Raw genomic sequence first — 20,034 nt, forward strand, 5'->3', positions numbered from 1 at the left:
TTTTCAACATCATACTGGATGTCCTAGCTGATGCGATAAGAGAAAAAAAGAAAATAACAGGTGTACTGATTGTAAAATAATAAAACCATCTTTGCTTGTAGATGTCATGATCCTATAGGTAAAAAATCTAAAACAATAAATACCTGTCTGAAACTAATAAGCAAATATAGCAAGGCTTATGGATACAAGGTTAATATTAGAAAAATCCGTCACTTTCCTATACATTAGCAATAAATGTGAAATTTGAAATTAAAAACACAATATACCATTTACATTAGCATCCTCTGAAATAAAATATTTAGGTGTAAGACTACACACACATACACACACACACACACACACACAAGACCTATGTGAGGAAAACTGTAAAAGTTTGATGAAAAAAAAAATTTTTTAAACTAATCAATAGAGAGATATTCCATGGTCATGGATAGGAAGATGCAATATTGTCACAATATCAGTTCTTCTCATCTTAATATATAAATTCACTGTAATTTTAATCACAGCAAGTTACTTTGTAAATATTGGCAAACTAATTTTAATGTACAAATGGAGATGTGAAAGACCCAAAATAGCCAATACAATATTAAAGAAGAGAAATAAAGTTAGAGAATGGGCACTATCTGACTTTAAGGCTTACCTTTTTTACTTTTTATTTATTTATTTTTTGAGACAGTGTTTTGCTCCTGTTGTCCAGGCTGGTGTGATCTCAGCCCACTACAACCTCTGCTTCCTGGGTTCAAGCGATTCCCCTGCCTCAGTCTCCCAAGTAGTTGGGATTACAGGTGTCTGCCACCATGCCTGGCTCATTTTTTTGTATTTTTAGTAGAGAGAGGGTTTTCACCATGTTGGCCAGGCTGATCTCGAACTCCTGACCTCAGGTGATCCACCCCCCTCAGCCTCCCAAAGTGCTATGATTACAGGTGTGAGCCGCCATGCCCGGCTGACTTTAAAACTTATCATAAGCTCTGGTAATTAAGTCTGTGTGGTATTCACAAAGAAACAGTCAAATACATCAATGGAACCAAATAGACAGCTCTCAAATAAACTCACATAAATATTGTCAACTGATCCTTGATAAACTAGCAAAGGCAATTCAATGGAGCAAACATAGTGTTTTCAACAAATGGTGCTAGAACTGGATATCCATATGAAAAACAATGAATCTAAGCACAGCCCTCATACTTTCACAAAAATAAACTCAAAATGGAGCACAGACATAAAGGTAAAAATGCAAAGCTATGAAACTACTAAAAGTTAACATAGGAGAAACCTAGATAATCTTGGGTATAATGATGGCTTTTTAGGTACAAAACTAAAGGCATGGCACCACATCCTGGCAAGTGTGTGTAGCAACAAATTCTAATTCATTGCTAGCAAAAATGCAAAATGGTACAGCCACTTTAGAAGATAGCTTGGCAGTTTCTTATGAAACTAAATATACTTTGCCATGTAATTCAGCAATCACACTCCTTGGTCTTTACCCCAAAGAGTTGAAAACTTTATTTCATTATAATTTAAAACCTCCGTTTTGAGAAAGACAATTTCAGGAGAATGAGACGACAAGCCATGCACTAGGAAAGAAATATTTGCAATAGTCCTTACCTGGTGAACGACTGTTATCCAAAATATATGAAGAACTCTTGAGACTCAACAGTAAGGAAACAAACAACCAGATGGTAAAATAAGCCAAACACCTTAACCAACACCTCACCAAAGAAGATGTAACAATGGAAATAAGCATATGAAAAGATGCCTTGTATTATATATCACTAGAGAAATGCAATTTAAGACAACAAAAACATGCCACTACTGCCTATTAAAATAGCCAAGATCCAGAACACTAAAAACACCAAATACTGGCACATACGTGGAGCAACAGAAACTCTAATTTACAGCTGGTGAAAATGCAAGATAGTTTAGCCAGTTTGGAAGACAGTTTGGCAGTTCCTTATAAAACTAAACATACTCCTACCATAGGATTCAGTCATCACACTCCTTGGTATTTACTCATAAGAGTTGAAAACTTATGTCCACACAAAAACTTGAACACAGATGTTCATAGCAGCATTATTCACAATTGCCAAAACGTGGGAGAAGTCAAGATGTCCTTTAGTAGGTGAATGGAGAAATAAATTAATTCAAACTGGTAATAGAATATTATTCAGCACTATAAAGATATGAGCTATCAAGCCATGAAAAGATATAGAAGAAATTTAAATGCATGTTATTAACTGAAAGAAGTTGGTCTGAATAGGCTACATTTTATAGGATTCCAGCTGTATGACATTCTGAAAAAGGCAAAGCATTGAAGGCAGTAAAGAGATTAATGGTTGCCAGAGATTAAAGGGGAGGGAAGAACCAACAGGCAGAGCACAGAGGATTTTTAGGGTGGTGAAACTACTCTGGTATGATACTTGATATAGTTAGGATATGTGTCCCCATCCACATCTCATATTAAATCGCAATCCTCAGTATTGGAGGTGGAGCTTGCCGGGAGGTGATTGGATCATGGGGGTAGATTTCTCATGAATGGTCCAGCACCTCTTGGTGTTCTCCTTGTGATAGTGAGTGAGTTCTTGTGAGATCTGGTTGTTTAAGTGTGTATTAGCACCTCCTCTTTTCTCTCTTGCTCCTGCTTTCATCATGTGATGCACCTGCTCCCCCTTCACCTTCTGCCTTGACTGTAAGCTTCCTGAAGCCTCCCCAGAAGCTGAGCAGATGTCAGCACCATGCTTCCTGTAAAGCCTGCAGAACTGTGAGCCGATTAAACCTCTTTTCTTATATATTACTCAGACTCAGCTATTTCTTTATAGAAGTGCAAGAATGGCCGAATATTGTACTGTAATGGTGGATACATGCCACTACACATTTTTCCAAACCCATAGAACGTACAACATCAAGATTGAACCCTAATGTAAACCTTGGTCATCAGATGATTATGATATGTGAATGCAGGCTAATAAATTGTAAGAAATGTGCAAGTTTGGTGGGGAATGTTGATAAATGGGGAGGCTGTGCATCTGTGGGGGCAGGAGGCATATGGAAAACCTCTGTATCTTCTGCTCAACTTTGCTTGAACCTAAAACTTCTCTATAAAATAAAATCTATTTAAAAACAGAAGCTGTGCACAAGCAAGCATTATTTTTTTAAGTAACTTTTAACATCTTGTGCATTTTAATACTTTTCATCCAAACGAAGTAATACAATAATACCTACTATTTAAAAATTTTGCTGAAGGTCGGGCATGGTGGCTCAAGCCTGTAATCCCAGCACTTTGGGAGGCTGAGACGGGCGGATCACGAGGTCAGGAGATCGAGATCATCCTGGCCTAACACGGTGAAATCCCGTCTCTACTAAAAAGTACAAAAAACGAGCCGGGCGAGGTGGCGGGCGCCTGTAGTCCCAGCTACTCAGGAGGCTGAGGCAGGAAAATGGCGTAAACCTGGGAGGCGGAGCTTGCAGTGAGCCGAGACTGCGCCACTGCACTCCAGCCTGGGCAACAGAGCGAGACTCCGTCTCAAAAAAAAAAAAAAAAAAAAAAAAAATTCGCTGAATTAAGTAACAAATGCAAAAGACCCAAACTGACTTAGGAAATGATATTTTGTCAGAACTAAAGTATTATTGAATCATGTGAATAGGCTAAGCCATGATATCAGTGTCAAACTTCTGACAATGTAAAAGTAACTACAGATTTCTAAACCACAATTCCCACAAAGCTCTGCCTGTCAGATAATGAAATGTGAGCTTCTTTATAGATATGGTTACAATTGTATTATTTGTAAGTTTGGGAATATATCATATTTTTAAAAGCGATGAGTTTTGATGCAAAATGCAAATATCATGCAGGACTTGAAAAGACTCTGAAGTAGGACCATACCTGGGACAGAAATATATTAATGTTAATTTCAGAAAGTATCATGAAGGATTAAAGTAAAAACTCATGTGGCATTCAATTGCATCAAAGTCTTTAGCACAGGGTATGTTCAGAATAGTGAGAAATTGCTTCTTTTCTAGACATATGAATTGAATAAGTAAACATGTAGAGATTGAAAAATAATAATCTATATTTTGAGTGGAACTAACAATGACATGTTTAGTGCAATAGAATTTATTACTTTGTGATTTGTTTTCTTGAGTAATTACTATTAGAAAATGTCTCCTGGGCTGGACACAGTGGCTCATGCCTGTAATCCCAGCACTTTGGGAGGCCAAAGCAGGTGGATCACCTGATGTCAGGAATTCAAGACCAGCCTGACCAACATGGAGAAACCCCCATCTCTATTAAAAATACAAAATTAGCAGGGCGTGGTGGCATGCACTTGTAATCCCAGCTGTTCAGGAGGCTGAGGCAGGAGAATCGCTTGAACCCAGGAGGCAGAGGTTGCAGTGAGCCGAGATCATGCCATTACACCCCAGCCTGGGCAACAAGAGTGAAACTCCATCTCAAAAAAAAAAAAAAAAAGAAAAAAGAAAAAGAAAGAAAATGTTTCCTAAGTACTCGTAAGGTATGAATAAGTATCCTAAATGCAGAGATAGATATAGCAGTGGCTATAGTGTTTCTGCAGTCTAGAGGCAGGCATAAAAACACCAAAAGATGAGTGACATACATGGACATGATGTGGTTTGCATATAATTTCATTTTTCTGGTTTCTTCTTTGAGCCCTCTCCCATTGCTCCGTGGTTTTAAAAAAAATGCCATGTATGAGGTAAAAAAAATTACATTTTGGTCCTATTCCTGCCTTCATAAGGCAACTTGTATGAGGCTTATGTTAAATCAGTATTTTACAGATCAATGCATTCAAAGGCTCTAGTTAATAATAAAATTATTTTTTTCTATGCATTTTTTGTTATTCTGTTCTCATACGGCAAAAATATATTTGCTAAGGACCACTTGTGTGATGTCAGCACTTTAATAGAAATGGTGGTTTTGATGATGTTCATCAGGATATCTTTTAAAAAGTTTTTGTGGTCATTTCCTTTAAAACTTGCACCTTGTAAACAAACAGTAATGTTTTCCCTGCAAAATAACAAGGTTACAGGGGAAATAAATGGCTGGAGCGGGTAGCCTTTAGGAAATGCTGATGGAGCATTATTTCTTGGAGGAGCAGTGTCATTGAGGAATATGTTATCTTGAAGACTAGGAAACCTCAATTATGTTAACTGAATGCTTGATCTAGGGGAGTCCTTATTGTGCTAGCAATAGCTTCTTGGAGTGTCTTCTTACTAAAAGGATAGACTATTGAAATAAGAGAAAAATACAGAATGGGCAGCTAAGGTCCAAAGGGGTGTTTGGTGAATATTCGTTTAATTATTTATTCATAAATATGTATCTATTAACTAATTGTGCCATTTTAAGGAGCATAGGGAGGGTAGAATTTTAAGTGGAGTGGTGATGAGATCTGCTTTGCATTTCATAAGCATCAGTCTGTTACCAGCGTGGATTGGAGAGACAGCCAGGGGGACTCATTTAGAGTTATTTTTAAACCATATAATAAATGTCAAAGGTGAGAAAGTCACAGAAACTATATTGGATTCAATACGTGAATGAACCACAAAAAATGGATCATGATTACTAGGTATCCCACCCTCCGAAAACATTTAAGTAACCACTGCCCCATGATCATAATATTTTAAATGTATAATAATTTACAGATTAACTTAGCCCTTCTCTGATTTTAGTTGAGAAAACCTAAGGCTCAGGTTTGACTCAGGGATCCCTGTTATAAATTTTTCTGTAATCATCATGATCACAATCTCTATCACTTATTGAGCAATTATTACATGCCAGACACCATACTGAGTGATTTACATGCATTGTATCTCACTGAATGTTCAAAAAACTCTGGAGTTATTACTATTTTTTATCTGACTTAGATAGGGAAATTGCTCTAGAGAAATTAAGCTGCCAAACATTTCCTATCTAGTAAGTTGTAAAGTCAAGATGTAACTCCATACAAAGTGTCTACCATGGTATTAGTGGTATTAGTTTCCTATTGCTGCTGTAACAGATAATCACAAACTTAGTGGTTTAAAACACAGAAATTATTTATCTTATGGTTCTGCACATAAGAAGTTCAAAATTAGTCTGACAGGTTAAAATCCAGGTGTCCTTAGGGCTGATTTCTCCTGGAGACTCTGAGTGGGGAATCTTGTTTGATGACCTTTGGCAGCTTCTAGATGCCACTGGCATTCCTTGCTTTGTGGCTCCTTCCTTCTTCTTCAAATTCAGCAGTGTGGCATCACCCAATCTCTGTCTATTTCTCTTTTACATCTACTTCTATCATCACATCTCCTTCCCTGATTCTGACTGTGGCCTCCTTGCCTGTCTCTTATAAGGATTATTGTGATGAGATTGGGTCCACCTCGATAATCCCAGATCCTGAGATTTTGCTATCTTAAGATCGTTAGTTTAATCACATCTAAAATTTTGGGAGGCTGGGGCGGGTGGATTACTTGAGGTTAGGAGTTCAAGACCAGCCTGGACAATATGGTGAAACCCTGTCTCTAATAAAAATACAAAAATTAGCCAGGTGCAGTGGTGCACACCTGTAATGCTGGACACTCGGAGGCTGAGGCAGTAGAATCACTTGAACCCAGGAGGTAGAGGTTGCAGTGAGCCGAGATCCTGCCACTGCACTCCAGCCTGGGTGACAGAACAAGACTCCATCTCAAACAAACAAAGAAACAAAAATCATATCTACAAATTTCAGGGATTAGGTTGTGGACATCTTTGGGGGTGCTACTGTGCTCTCTACTAAAACCTCTATGTTGAATAAAGTAAATTTCTTAGAACGTAAATCTCAATTTCTCTTTTATTTTGTGAGTTATGTACTTTTACATTGATTTGCTGCATCTAGTCTAATAAACAAGGCCTTGTTTTATAGTAATGCTAAGTCAGGAGTTCGCAAATTTTTTTTGGTAAATGGCCAGATAGTAAATATTTTCAGCTCTGTGGGCCATGTGGTCTCAAGGACAGTTATTTCACTCTGTCATTGCAGTGTGAGAACAGCCAGAGACAATACATATACAAATGAAACATGGCTGTGTGCCAATAAAACTTTATTCACAAAAACAGGCAGTGGCTCAGATTTGACTCAAGGGCCCCTGCTATAAATTTGTCTGTGGAAACCTGCTATCAATGATCAAATATCTTCACAAGTTTCAGGACATAAGAGTTTTTTCTGTTTGTTCTTTGTCAAATCCCCATACCTAGAACAGAGTTTGGTACATACCAGCTGCTTAATAAATACTTGTTGAGTGACCTAGGAAACCGGGGATATCAGCTCCTCCTGGTTTTACAGCAGCCTGCTGGCTTTCAGATGCACACTAGGACACCTGCTCTGCAGACTCGGGACTCACCAGTTTCTATAATCATGCAAGCCAATTCCATGTCATAAATGGATCCTACTGGGACCAGGCATGGTGGCGCTTATGCCTGTACTCCCAGCACTTTGGGAGGCTGAGATGGGAGAATCTCTTGGGCCAGGAATTTGGGACCATCCTGGTCAACACAGTGAGACTCTATCTCAAAAAAAAAAAAAAAATCCTATTGGTTTTGTTTCTCTGGAGAACCTTGACTAATAGAGCCAGACTTTTTCGTAAACAATGATGAGAAAATTTTATCTCAACAATACTTTCCTATTTTTTTAGTTTTGTTTTTTGCTCATCTCCAACCAAAAGTAAACAATTTAAAAACCTGTGTTCTAAATACATATTTTGATGAAAGCATAGTAAGTAAGTTACTTCACAAACTGGTCATTTTACGACACACACATACACATACCCTAAATAGCCCCAACATAGTACTTCTGTTCCCTTCCTCCTCCTTCCTAAAGGGGAAGAAGGCTTCACGCACAGCAAAGGACATTTAATGAAGAGGGACATGAAACAAAATTTTCACTTTATTACTAGTGTAAGTGAATTATAACACAGTTTGTATTTATAACTTTCTCAGATTTTGCCTTCTTAGGTCTAGGTCACATGCACTGGAAAAAAATTGAGTCTTAGGTTATTCTGTTGTTTATTGTGAAATAGTTTGATGGTATTATTGTGTAATCTGTAGTGTGACATACTGTTACAGTAACTACATTATTAAAACTCCATCAAATCAAGGTTATATTTCAGAATACTGGCTTTACCAGATGGCCTATTAATGTAGTTTAGAAGTGGACTAATTAAATTATATTCTTCAAATAACACTAATGAAATAGATATTTACACTGGGCTTGTCCAACAGAGTCTGCCATGATCAGTTTCCAGGGAAAAGAAAGATCTAATCAAATATGTATATTTTTCAAAGTGTACATGTTAATTTGAAAGCTGAGCAAGTTGCAGAAGTATTTCAGAATCAATGACTAAAAAGAGAGGACAGAAAGCATGGTCCTTGGCAAAATAGAGTTGGGAATAATTAATCATTTTAAAGTAAATGTTTCTCTACCTGAATCTCTGCCAAGAACCTTGACAGAGTGCAGACTCCCAGAAGATCCAAGCCTGCTGAAGACAACAATGTTTGTTATACAGTGTGCAATATTACAATAGGTCCTTTCAATGCCTGAGATCCTGCAAAGATGCCTGTATCTAGGATTTCTGATAAAGCTTACAACTGCTATGAATGATATTTAGATTTTAATATATGAGGTTTCATGCCATTACATGCACCAGTTCCATTCTTCACGCCACATTGAAAGGCTCAGTTTAAATCAACGGGGGCCAATTCTGGAAGTCTTTTCACCAGTGATGACATGGCTTCCTTTCCAGAACCTCTAGTGTATTCTCATATAGGCTGACTTATAGAGGAAGCCAAAAATTATTGGAGGCTCAGATAATTTTTGAACCACACCTTGCTTTTTTAATCAGCAGAACTTGATAGAAGTGAATGCTGTGAACTACTTCATGCTCATATTGCTTCATTCATAATGTGGTTGTCACATAAAATTACGCACCCACACTTTACCAGGAAGAATCTTTGCCTGCTCCTTCATCCATCAGGAGAAAACCACTCCAAATAGAAATTTCTTGGCTGCTTTACAGGTCACTACCTATTTTGATCAAGAAAGTAGATGACAAAGCCTTTCAAGTAATGAAGTTTTCCATAAAAAGCCATTTGAACTTGAAGTGTTATATGATTAAGCTTTTTAATATGCAGTCTTTTAGAGGTCAAACATTTAGATAGCAGAATTTTTTTTTTAATGGAGAATGAATAGAAAGGAATGTGTTCATTACATAATTACAGGGCTTGCAAAGTGCTGGTATTTCTGCTGGAGAATCAATTTCTTATACTCCTGCTTAAATCACAAAAGAAAACAAATAAATAAACATCATGTATTTTTCTTTCTTTATATGTCTGTATCTTACTTTTTATGTGTACTCAGCCAGAAATAAGCCTGGCTCCTGGAAAAAGTGAAGCTCTGTCAGTCCAGATATCTATCTATAATACTATATGGGTATACTCTTTAGCTTGGGATGCTACAGAGTCCAAAAGGAGTTTAAAAAAAAAATAACTGAATTCAAACTATAGTAAAAGAAAAACATGTAATTTACTTTAAAATTAACTAAAGTTGAATTGTATAACAAAATCAAACTTATGCATGGTATGGAGTGAAGTTGTAATATTGAAGGCCAAGTCTACTATCAATAGGAAATTGGTAAAACTTTTAGAGTTATGAGACTTAAAATTATTTCTGAAAGAACCAGCTTAATGTCTCTAATTTCTCTGATTATCAGCAGTATTTTGATAGTATACTCTTTTTTCTATCTCGTTCTAATACCGTTGCAAATTAGGTTGAGTTAATGTTTCTTTGAATAAGAGCCTTTATTTGGGAGGTACCCTTGGTCCTTTATTTACAATTGCTACAATTTCTCTTCAAAGACAGCTGATTATTTTTAATTCAGCTGTACTTTGTTTCCCTAGATAGTACACTGCAAAGTTTTTGTCAGTACACACTTATCATAGCATCACTATTTCTGAGACATTCGATTGGTTAATGAATTTAATATCTGGCCAGGTTTATTTTCTCAGTGTCCTGTTCCACTTTCAATCAGGCGTAGATTCAACCTCAGTTTAAGCAATTTGTTTAGAAAATGTCCCATGTTTTGTTCGGTTTCCAAGGACTTAGTATATTGGCTTATTCAGACCAGTCCCCCCATTAAAACCAATAACAGATGCTAGATAAAATATTTTAAAGTACCTTTCAAAAGCCACCAAAGAGATGACAAGGTAGTAAGGAATTAGGAAACCAAAATCTAAGGAAAACCTGGAACGCAAATGGCAAGGGAGTACTAGTGCTATTTTTGCCCTGAAGGCAATTGTCAATCAAGGACAATCACACTTCAGTTTTGATGGCTTAAACATGAGGGTAACTGAAGTTAAAACCCAGGGCTTACCATTAAACCGAGAGAATAAATCTGATTAGAGATTTTTCCTACATAAAGTTAGGACTTCAGAAAGCAACACCATCAGAGTAAGGGTACATGAGAAGTAGATTTGCCTTTGCTCCACCCTGTCCACCAAAAATCAGGAAAAGTAGAGTCGTGTAGAACAGAGAGAAAAAATCTGAAAGAAATTTGTAATCACAGCCAGTTTGAATAAGAGTTTTAGCATAAATTAGTATCACTTGGTAGTTGCAAAACAAAACAAAACAACCTAGGATGTGAATAAATATCAAAGTAATTGCAGAATGGTAGTGCCCTTAGATGCCTCCAAGAAGCCAATGCGAATCTCTAGAAAAAGGTTCTTTAATTTTAATCTTCAAAATACCCATATAGATATTTTTAAGACTATGAGAAATACAGAGTTAAAAATAACCAATCACATGAAGATTCAGGCATGCTAAGCCAGAATGATCAGAAAAAATAGACAATGGAAACATGCACACAGATGATAGATATTGGACTTTTAAGAGAAGACTATAAAATTTACTTATTGTATTTGAAAAAATAAGAAGATAGATTCGAAAATATCTGTAGTCTTATAGAAAAGTGTAAAAATGACCAATTTTAAAAAAAATCATAGAAAATGCCTAGAAATAAAAAATGCCACTAATAAAATCACAAGCTCAATAGAAAATTTTAAAAGAAGATCAGACACAGCTGAAGAGAAAAGAGAAACTGAAAGATTTGTCAGAAGAAATTATCTAGAAGTTGGCATAGAGGAATTCAAAGATGGAAAAATATATGTAGGACAGATTAAGAGTGAAGAAAGATTAAGTGATAAGTTCTGTGGTATATATGATTGGTGTTCCAGAAGGAGAAGGTAAACTGAATACAGAAGAGGCGAGACATGAAAAGATAATAAATGAAATATATGACTTTCTGAATTGATGAAAGATACAGATTTAAGATTCCCAATGAATCCCAAATAATTTTAGAAAGAATAATTACTCTAACCCAAGAAACATTAAAATGAAATCGTAGTACCAAAGACAAAATGAACAATCTTAAAAATCAACCAGAGCAAAAAATACAGATTGCATTCAAAGAGTGGTATGTGGATTAATATTTAACTTCTTTATAGAATATGTAGAAGTCAGAGACAGTAGAATAATATATTCAATATGATAAACTAATTGCTAACTCACTGAAAATATATTTCAATAATGTGAGCAAAGTACAGAAATTTTATAAAAACAAAAGCTGAGCAAGTGCAATTCTTGAGACATTGTAGGTGCTTAGGAAATAATTTTTCCATATTAAGAGTGACCGTGGCCTGGAAAACAATCATACAGTTATCCTTGCCTCAGATCCCAATGGCTTTGGACAATGTTATATCAGACTCTGTAATGCAGGTAGCCTAGTTTTACTTGCTTCCCCTGTCAGGTATGCAGTATTTAGCATTATTGACTACAGTTTTTATCATTACCACCCGTCAATCCCACACCATCAGTACCAACTCCTTCAATTATCAGATAATTGGTAAGTAGCTTGCACAAAATAACTAGAGAACAAATAATACACTTTAATTTTTGTAACACAGAACGATTATCTTTCAACAATATATTCAGAAGCACATATTTGGTGTGCATTATCATTAATGTAGAAACATTTTAAAATGTTACCATGATTTGGCCTACATATTCAATTAAGACATTAATTTTGTGTGTGTGTGTGTGTGTGTGTGTGTGTGCATGTGTAATATTCTGTAATATATTTGAGGATACAGGGAGGGATATTTATATAGTGCTTTATATCATATAAAGTGCTTCATACTTTATGTATCTATACCAAAATCTTTAAGATTGCCATAAAGATTATTGAAGGTTCTGTTTTTAGATAAGTACATAGATATTCAGAGAGATTATGTGACTTGCCTGAGGTCACACAGCCACAGAGTGAAGTGTTCAGAATAAGGTGGCTGGACAGAGCCTGACTCCAAGGACGGTTAAGAAAAAAAACAATTGTATCAGAAAAAAACAATTGATCAGAAGATCACATTCAATTTTGGAACCCTTTGCATGCCAAGCCTTGTGGTTACTGGAGACAGAGACAAAGGTGAATACTTTCATTAAGATGTTCCTAGTTTTACAGGGTCCTTGAGGCCAGTCAGCAATGGAAAAATCACAGTGGAGCTCTGAGAGCCATACGAAGAGGGAGTGAAAATAAGTTGCTACACACCTATTAGAATGGCTAAAATCCAAGACATTTACAGTATCAAATGCTGATAAGGATGTAGAGCAACAGAAACTCTCATTTGTTGCTAGTAATACAACCACTTTGGAAGACAGTTTGGAAGTTTCTCACAAAGATAAACAGCCTTACATACTATCTAACAATTGTGCTTCTAGATATGTGCTCAAATGAGTGAAAACTTGTGTCAACACAAAAACCTGCAATCGAATATTTATAGCGACTTTATTCATAATTGACCAAAATTGGAAGCAACCCAAGATAGGTGGATAAGCAAACCATGGCACATCCACATGATGGAATATGTATTTAGCAATAAAAGGAAGTAAGATATCAAGTCACAAAAAGGCAATAGTGCCTTAAATGTACATTGCCAAATGGAAAAGTTAGTCTGAAAAGGCTGCGTATTGTATGATTCCAATGAAATGACATTCTGGAAAAGGCGAACCTGCAGAGACAGTGAAAAAATCATTGGTTATTGGTTGAGGTGGCTGTGGTGGAGTATGATTAAGTGTAACACAAGAGAATTTTAGGGCAGTGAAAATATTTTGTATGATACTGTAATGATGGATATATGATAGTATATATTTGTCAAAATCGATAAAACTGTACAACAGTAAGAGTGAACCCTAATGTAAATGATGGACTTTAGTTAATAATATCACATCAATATTGGTTTATCAATTGTAACAAATGTATTTAGAAACTTTCTGTACTTTCTGTTCAATTTTTCTGGAAACCTAAAACTGCTCTAAAAGATTAAAAGTCTATTAAAAAATTTCTTTTTCTCGAAACAGAGTCTTGCTGTGTCGCCCAGGTTGGAGTGTGGTGGCACAATCTCAGCCCAGTGCAACCTCCACCTCCTGGGTTCAAGCGATTCTCCTGTCGTCTCAGCCTCCCGAATAGCTGGGATTGCAGGTGCTCGCCACCACGCCCAGCTAATTTTCATATTTTTAGTAGAGACGGGGTTTTATCATGTTGTCCAGGATGGTCTTGAACTCCTGATCTCGTGATCCACCTGCCTCGGCCTCCCAAAGTGCTGGGATTACAGGCGTGAGCCACCATGCCCGGCCTTAAAATTTTTTTAAAAAGAAGGTCAAAGGCAAGTTGAAGAGGCAAACAAGAAAGAGAGGTCTGGGTTAGAATTGACGGTGGGAGCTCCATTATTGGCGCTATTACAGATATATTGGCACACCTCTTTTGCCACACCAGAGTTTTTCACGAAAATCCCATATATAAGAGCATTTGCTCTCAACATTTTAAGACTACTGGCAAATCTCTCATATTAAGGCATACAGAACTGAAATTTAATAATCTGACTTCAAATCCAGGCTCTGTTCCTCTCTTGGAAGTTACTGATTCAATCACCACACATTACAAGGTCAATGCAGAAAAGGTGCAAAGCAGTACAAACTTTATTCTAGAGGAGAAGCTCAAAAAATAGATATGGTGTTCAGAATGAACTATGTTTTACTTGTCTTGTCCATGGCTCCCATTTTCTTTAAAAAATATTCTTCAAAATAATTCAAACTGCTGACAATCAGACTCTTTGCTCCTTGAGGATAAAAACTTCAAGGAGAAATAACAGGAAAACGGAAGGTACTCTGGAATGTAGTTTTCCTAGCTGTTAACTAGATCAGTGTTTTGAATAAGTTCCAGTAGATGGCGTAAGAGAGTAGGAAGCAGCATCCTTGCATGGTGCAGTTTGAAATAAAACAGCCGTATTTTCAACAGCTCTGAGTCTGTGTGATTTCTGGCAAGACATTTAGCAGAGGAGGAGAGCAGACAGTTTTACAGCCTCTGTCACTCTTCTTGGCAAAGCCAGAAGACCCTCTGGTCTATTGGACTTGAGGATTCCTTCCCTCTAGAAATATTTGATGGCAGCCAAGTCATTGCATATTCCAAGACCCTTGAAAAGGACTCTTCTGCGTCACTCAGAGAGTCTCGTGTGCCTGAGGGCCTTTCCAGATCCATGACTGATGGCAGGCAGCTAGAATAAAATCTGTAGAGCTCTGCTGCTTTTGCCAGATGAAGCTACTAGAGCATTTTGTTTTTTTTTTTTTAAAGGCTACCAAAACAAACAAACAGAAACTATGACTCACAGCTAGACACTGAAACAATATTTTTATTCATAGCTCTAAGTGCAACTTTTACAAATAGCACGTCTTAGAATTTATTTTGTTTCGTTTCAATTAACCACTTTCTGGAATTAGAACATACGGGAGAATTGTGTAATCAGAATTTAAGAAAATGTTCAAATGAATATATTATAAATTCAGGCTGGTTACCTATATAGTGATGGAATTACAATGAACTGGAAAGCTGTGCTCTCCCCAGATCCATCAAATTATCAAGGATAACTCAGCAGCCTCCTTGAAATTTCTGACTACTTATCACTTTCTCTGGAAGCCAAGAACCATGGAACTATAAAAAATGTGTGTGTATGTGTATATATAATACACTTTATGAGGTTTCAAGAAAGATAACTCTAAGTTCTTATTTAGTAAGTTTGTAACATGTTACACTATCCGCCAAGCTATACTTTTTGTTTAAGACATCTTCTTATTCTCTTCTTCTTTTTACTGTAGCTCCCATCTTATATGGTCAGCTTCTGATTAGTAACATGGAGTTTTGGTTTCTGTATGTAAGCAGTTAATAAAGTTATCACTCTAATGTCACTCAATCAATAATATGAGGAAAATAAACATATGAATGGATAGGTTAATAAGTATTTAGTGCCTATTACACCTGGAATGGGGGAATATAAATATGAAAAAAAGAGAGAAACAAGGCCCCTTTCCTCTAGAGGCTCATAATCACTAATACTATATGACCCACGGTTTACAATAGGACAGTCGTATCATGGGAGCACAGAGGAAATGCTTATTTGTGCTTGAGGATATCAGGAAAGGTATTTCACAGGAGATAAAACTGGAGCCGAGTATTAAAGAATTAGAAGGAATTCATCAGGTGGGAAAAGGAATGGATGATATTAATGACCATGAGAATGACACAAACAAAATTTCCATTATATCTGATTTATAAAAGACAAGTGATTTAGAATGGTTGGAGCGCTGGCTAAATGTGACAGAAAGAGGGAACTAAGTTTTAAAAACACAGAAGAGGTAAAACTATGAAAGGCTTTAATATAAATGCTTGAGAATCTATGGCTTCATTCAGCATTGTCCAATAGGACTTTCTGAGAGGACTGAAATATTCTATAGTCTGCACTGTGTACTATGGTAGCCACTAACCACATGTGGTTATTGTACAGTTGAAATGTGGCTAGTAAGATGGAGGCAATTAATTATTTTTTGGCTTAAATTTAGCTTTAAATAGCCACATGTAACTAATAGCTACTGTACTGGGAAACGCTGTTTGAATAATGGGAATTATTGGAAGGTTATTAAGAGTGGAGTGGAATGATTGTTTAATATCAGTGCAAAAATAACACAGTTTGTGTTGATTCCATTGGAATGTATGGTGCATTTCACGTTGAAGGTATTTAAATATCACGACCTACTAACTTGGAGTTGTGTTCAGTTGTGTAAGCAAAGCAATTAATTGTAACTGGCCAAGACCTAGGATAAGAATAATTTTTCAGTCTAGTCGGCACAAGCAGATATAGAATAAATAATCAAGTATATTTAGCTTAAGTCTCCAGCTTATACATAAGAAGGTTAGGCACCAATATTTGCAGTTGAAAGAAGTATTATTAGAGAAGAATAATTTCCTCCAAGTTAAGAAATTCCTGTAAAAGAGAAACTCTTTCCAGTAAGTATACAGATATGCCCAAATCATATTGAGACCACTGGCTTATTGAATTCATGGTGTTTGTGTCTGGGTGATGAAAGAGACAAAGACTGATTAGCACATAACTCTGAAATCTCAGAGAAATAAGCCTGTGGCATACTCAAGGCTGGCTTGCTCTTCTCTTCTCTCAGTAGATTTCACTGGAGTTAAGACTCCCTCTCTTCTCTGTGACGTGGCTAGCTGCTTATTTCAGTAGCAGGTATAGCTAGCAGCACGTTACTTTGGGGAAGACAGGAAGTGCTTAAAATCAGCACTATCAGCTGGGATCACATGAGAAGGCACGTAGGAAAAAGACTAATAAGCAGTTAAGAAAATTACCTTGAAATGAAGCATTGTGAAATCCGTTTTGAATTATGTATTTTCTCCTATGCATGTTGTATTAAATTTCAATTTTTTTGTAACAGATTATTACAAATTTAGCTCCTTAAACAATACTATTATCTTGCAGTTTCTGTAAGTTGGAGGTTCAGGCACCATGTAGCTGAATTCTCTGCTCACTGTCTTATTAAGTCAAAATCAAGATGTCTGCCAACTTGCACTCTCTTTGGAGCTCAGATTCTCTTCTAAGCTTATTTAGATTGGTGGCAAATTTCAGTTCCTTGTGGCTGTAAGATTGAGGCTGTCAGCTCCTAGAGGGACCTAGAATTTCCTGCCATGCGGCCCACTCTGTAACAGGTGGTTTGCTTCTTCAAGGACAACAGAACAGGAGAGTGTCTGCTAGTGCTTTGTGTATTTTTCTTTGAAGTGGCTGTATTAGTCAGGGTTATCTAGAGGGACAGAACTAATAGGGTAGATGTATATATGAAGTGGAGTTAATTAAGGAGTATTGACTCACACAATCACAAGCGAAGTCCCAAAATAGGCCGTCTGCAAGCTGAGGAGCAAGAAAGCCAGTCCAAGGCCCAAAACCTCGAAAGTAGGGAAGCCGACAATGCAGTCTTCAGTCTGCAACTGAAGGCCCAAGAGCCTTGGGCAAATCACTGGCCTAAGTCCAAGAGTCCAAAAGCTGAAGAACGTGAGTCTGATGTTTGAGGGCAGAAAGCATCCAGCACAGGAGAAAGATGAAGGCCAGAAGACTCAGCAAGTCTATTCTTCCATCTTCTCCTGCCTGCTTTATTGTAGCCGAGCTGGCAGCTGATTAGAGGGTGCCCACCCAGACTGAGGGTGGTTCTACCTCTCCCAGTCCAGTGACTCAAATGTTAATCTCCTTTGGCAACACCCTCACAGACGCACCCAGGAACAATACTTTGCATCTTTCAATCCAACCAAGTTCGCACTCAATTTTAACCATCGCAGTGGTAATCTGATTAACAGTGTCACATAGAATAATCTTCCTTTTGATTAATCAAGAGTCAACTGTTTCGAAAATTTAATTACATCTTCAGTCTTATGATGCAGCACAGTCATGGTAAGGATATCCCATTATATCCACAAATCTGGCTAAGACTCAACAGGAGGCTATTATACCAGGAAATGTGCCCCCAAAGACAAGAATCCTGGGAGCCATTTTGGAATTCTGTCTACTACACATGGCCATGGCTATAACTACAGCTGCTTACATGTTTGTCTCATTAAAAACAGTGACAATATTGTAGTAACCTTACCTTTCACAGTGATTCCATAAGAGGGTTTTATAGAAGGAAGTCACTCCCTCTTTCTGCTCTCTCCCTGCTTAATAAATAGGATTTGGTTTTGTCTTGTTTTTGCTTATATAAAATTTTATTACATATGTAAATATGTAATAGATTATATAATCATATATTTATCAATGCAGCCAAATGTAGCAGGACGAGCTGCAGACAAAATCCCTCAGACACTGAGGAGCATCAGCAAGACTCACGTCTCAAAAACTGAACTCCCCTAGTGAGCAATTCCTGTCCCTTTTAAGGGCTCACAACGCTAAGGGGATGTGCATGGGAGGGTCGTGATCGATTGAGCGAGCAGGCGGTACCTGACTGGGGGCTGCATGCACTGGTAATTAGAATGGAACAGAACGGGACAGGGATTTTCACAGTGCTTTTCTATACAATGTCTGCAATCTATAGATTATAGATATAGTTTAACCTATTAGGTCAGGGGTCGATCTTTAACTGCCAGGCCCAGGACTGTCTGCCTGTGGATTTCATTTCTGCCTTTCTTCTTTCTTACTTCTTCTTTCTTTGGAGACAGAAATTGGGCATAAGACAATAAGAGGAGTGGCCACCTCCCTTAAAAGCAAGTAAAGATAAATTTTTTATGAAAATAAAATAGAGAGGAATGCATTTTGAAGTCAATTGGGAGTTTCTGATGTATTAAGGATACAATGTGCTGTGATGAGGCTGATAGTTTTAGCAGTGGAGGAAGAAATGAACTATTGACGTAAGGGAAAAAAAGGAGAATGAAAATTATTATAAAATAGAGATGAATAACCTCAAAGATTATGCATTTTATAGCTGGTTTTGGACGCTCTTGCAAAATAGTAAGTTTCACAACCTCTATCTGAGACTTTTGTTTTACCTCTCTGCTGATTTGTAGTAAAAAATGAACACTTGCTTTGTGAAAAAATTGTAGATGATGTTTGTCATCCAATGGATTTTTTTAAAATATCTAATACATGTCTAAGTAAAAGAATGTGTTAACCAGAAATATGTGGAAGATGCTAAATTGTAAAATAAAATATGTATGTGTGTTTTAGAAGTTTTGAGAAATGATAAACAATATTCATTTATAAGAAGGCTAGTGTCCTTAGCTTAAAGCACCAGTGTTGGCCTCCCCTGTGGTAGTTGCCTTGCAAAGCACTGTTGATTTTTCTCAGGACTTAATAAGCATGAGTGCTTCCAGACCTTTAACTAGATTCAAGTTGAAGACTCAGCTCTAAATGATGAGATAAGAAGTGTGACTTTCCAGGAGCTTCACTGAACTATGCACCAAAAATAAATAAATAAATAAATAAATCCACATTTAAAATATAAATATTTATATAAAAACCTGGTGAAAATGTATGGAAATAGATATTAAGGGTATAGGATAACCGGGAAAACATAAAGTTTATTGAGGCCAAATTTATTGGTATGAGCTGTCTTAGGGTTCTACAGAGGAAAGAAACAATAGATTTTATGTATATATAATTCAATCCTCTGTTGCACATTATACATACATACATACACACACACATACATATATATATATATAGGGAGAAAGAGATTTTCAAGATTTATTATAAAAAACTGGCTCACACATCTATGGAATCTGAGAAGTCCCAAGATCTGCAATTGACAAGCTGGACACCCAGTGGACAGATGGTATGACTTCCAGCCCAAGTCCAAAGGCCTGAGAACCAGAAGAGGTGATGTTTAAATTACAATTCCAGGTCAGAAAAAGAACAATATTGCAGGTCAAGCAGTCAGAAGGCATTCCCTCTTATTCAGCCTTTTTGTTCTACACAGGTCTTCTATTAACTGGATAAGGCCCACCCACATTAGACAATCCACTTTACTTAGTTTACCTATTCAAATGTTAATTTCATCCAGAAACAGCATCATGGACACACACAAAATAATGTTTGGCCAAATGTCTGGACACCCTATGGCTCGGTCAACTTGCCATATAAAATTGACC

The sequence above is a fragment of the Macaca thibetana genome, chromosome 8 (genome assembly GCF_024542745.1).
Source record: "Macaca thibetana thibetana isolate TM-01 chromosome 8, ASM2454274v1, whole genome shotgun sequence".
Lineage (NCBI taxonomy): Eukaryota > Metazoa > Chordata > Mammalia > Primates > Cercopithecidae > Macaca > Macaca thibetana.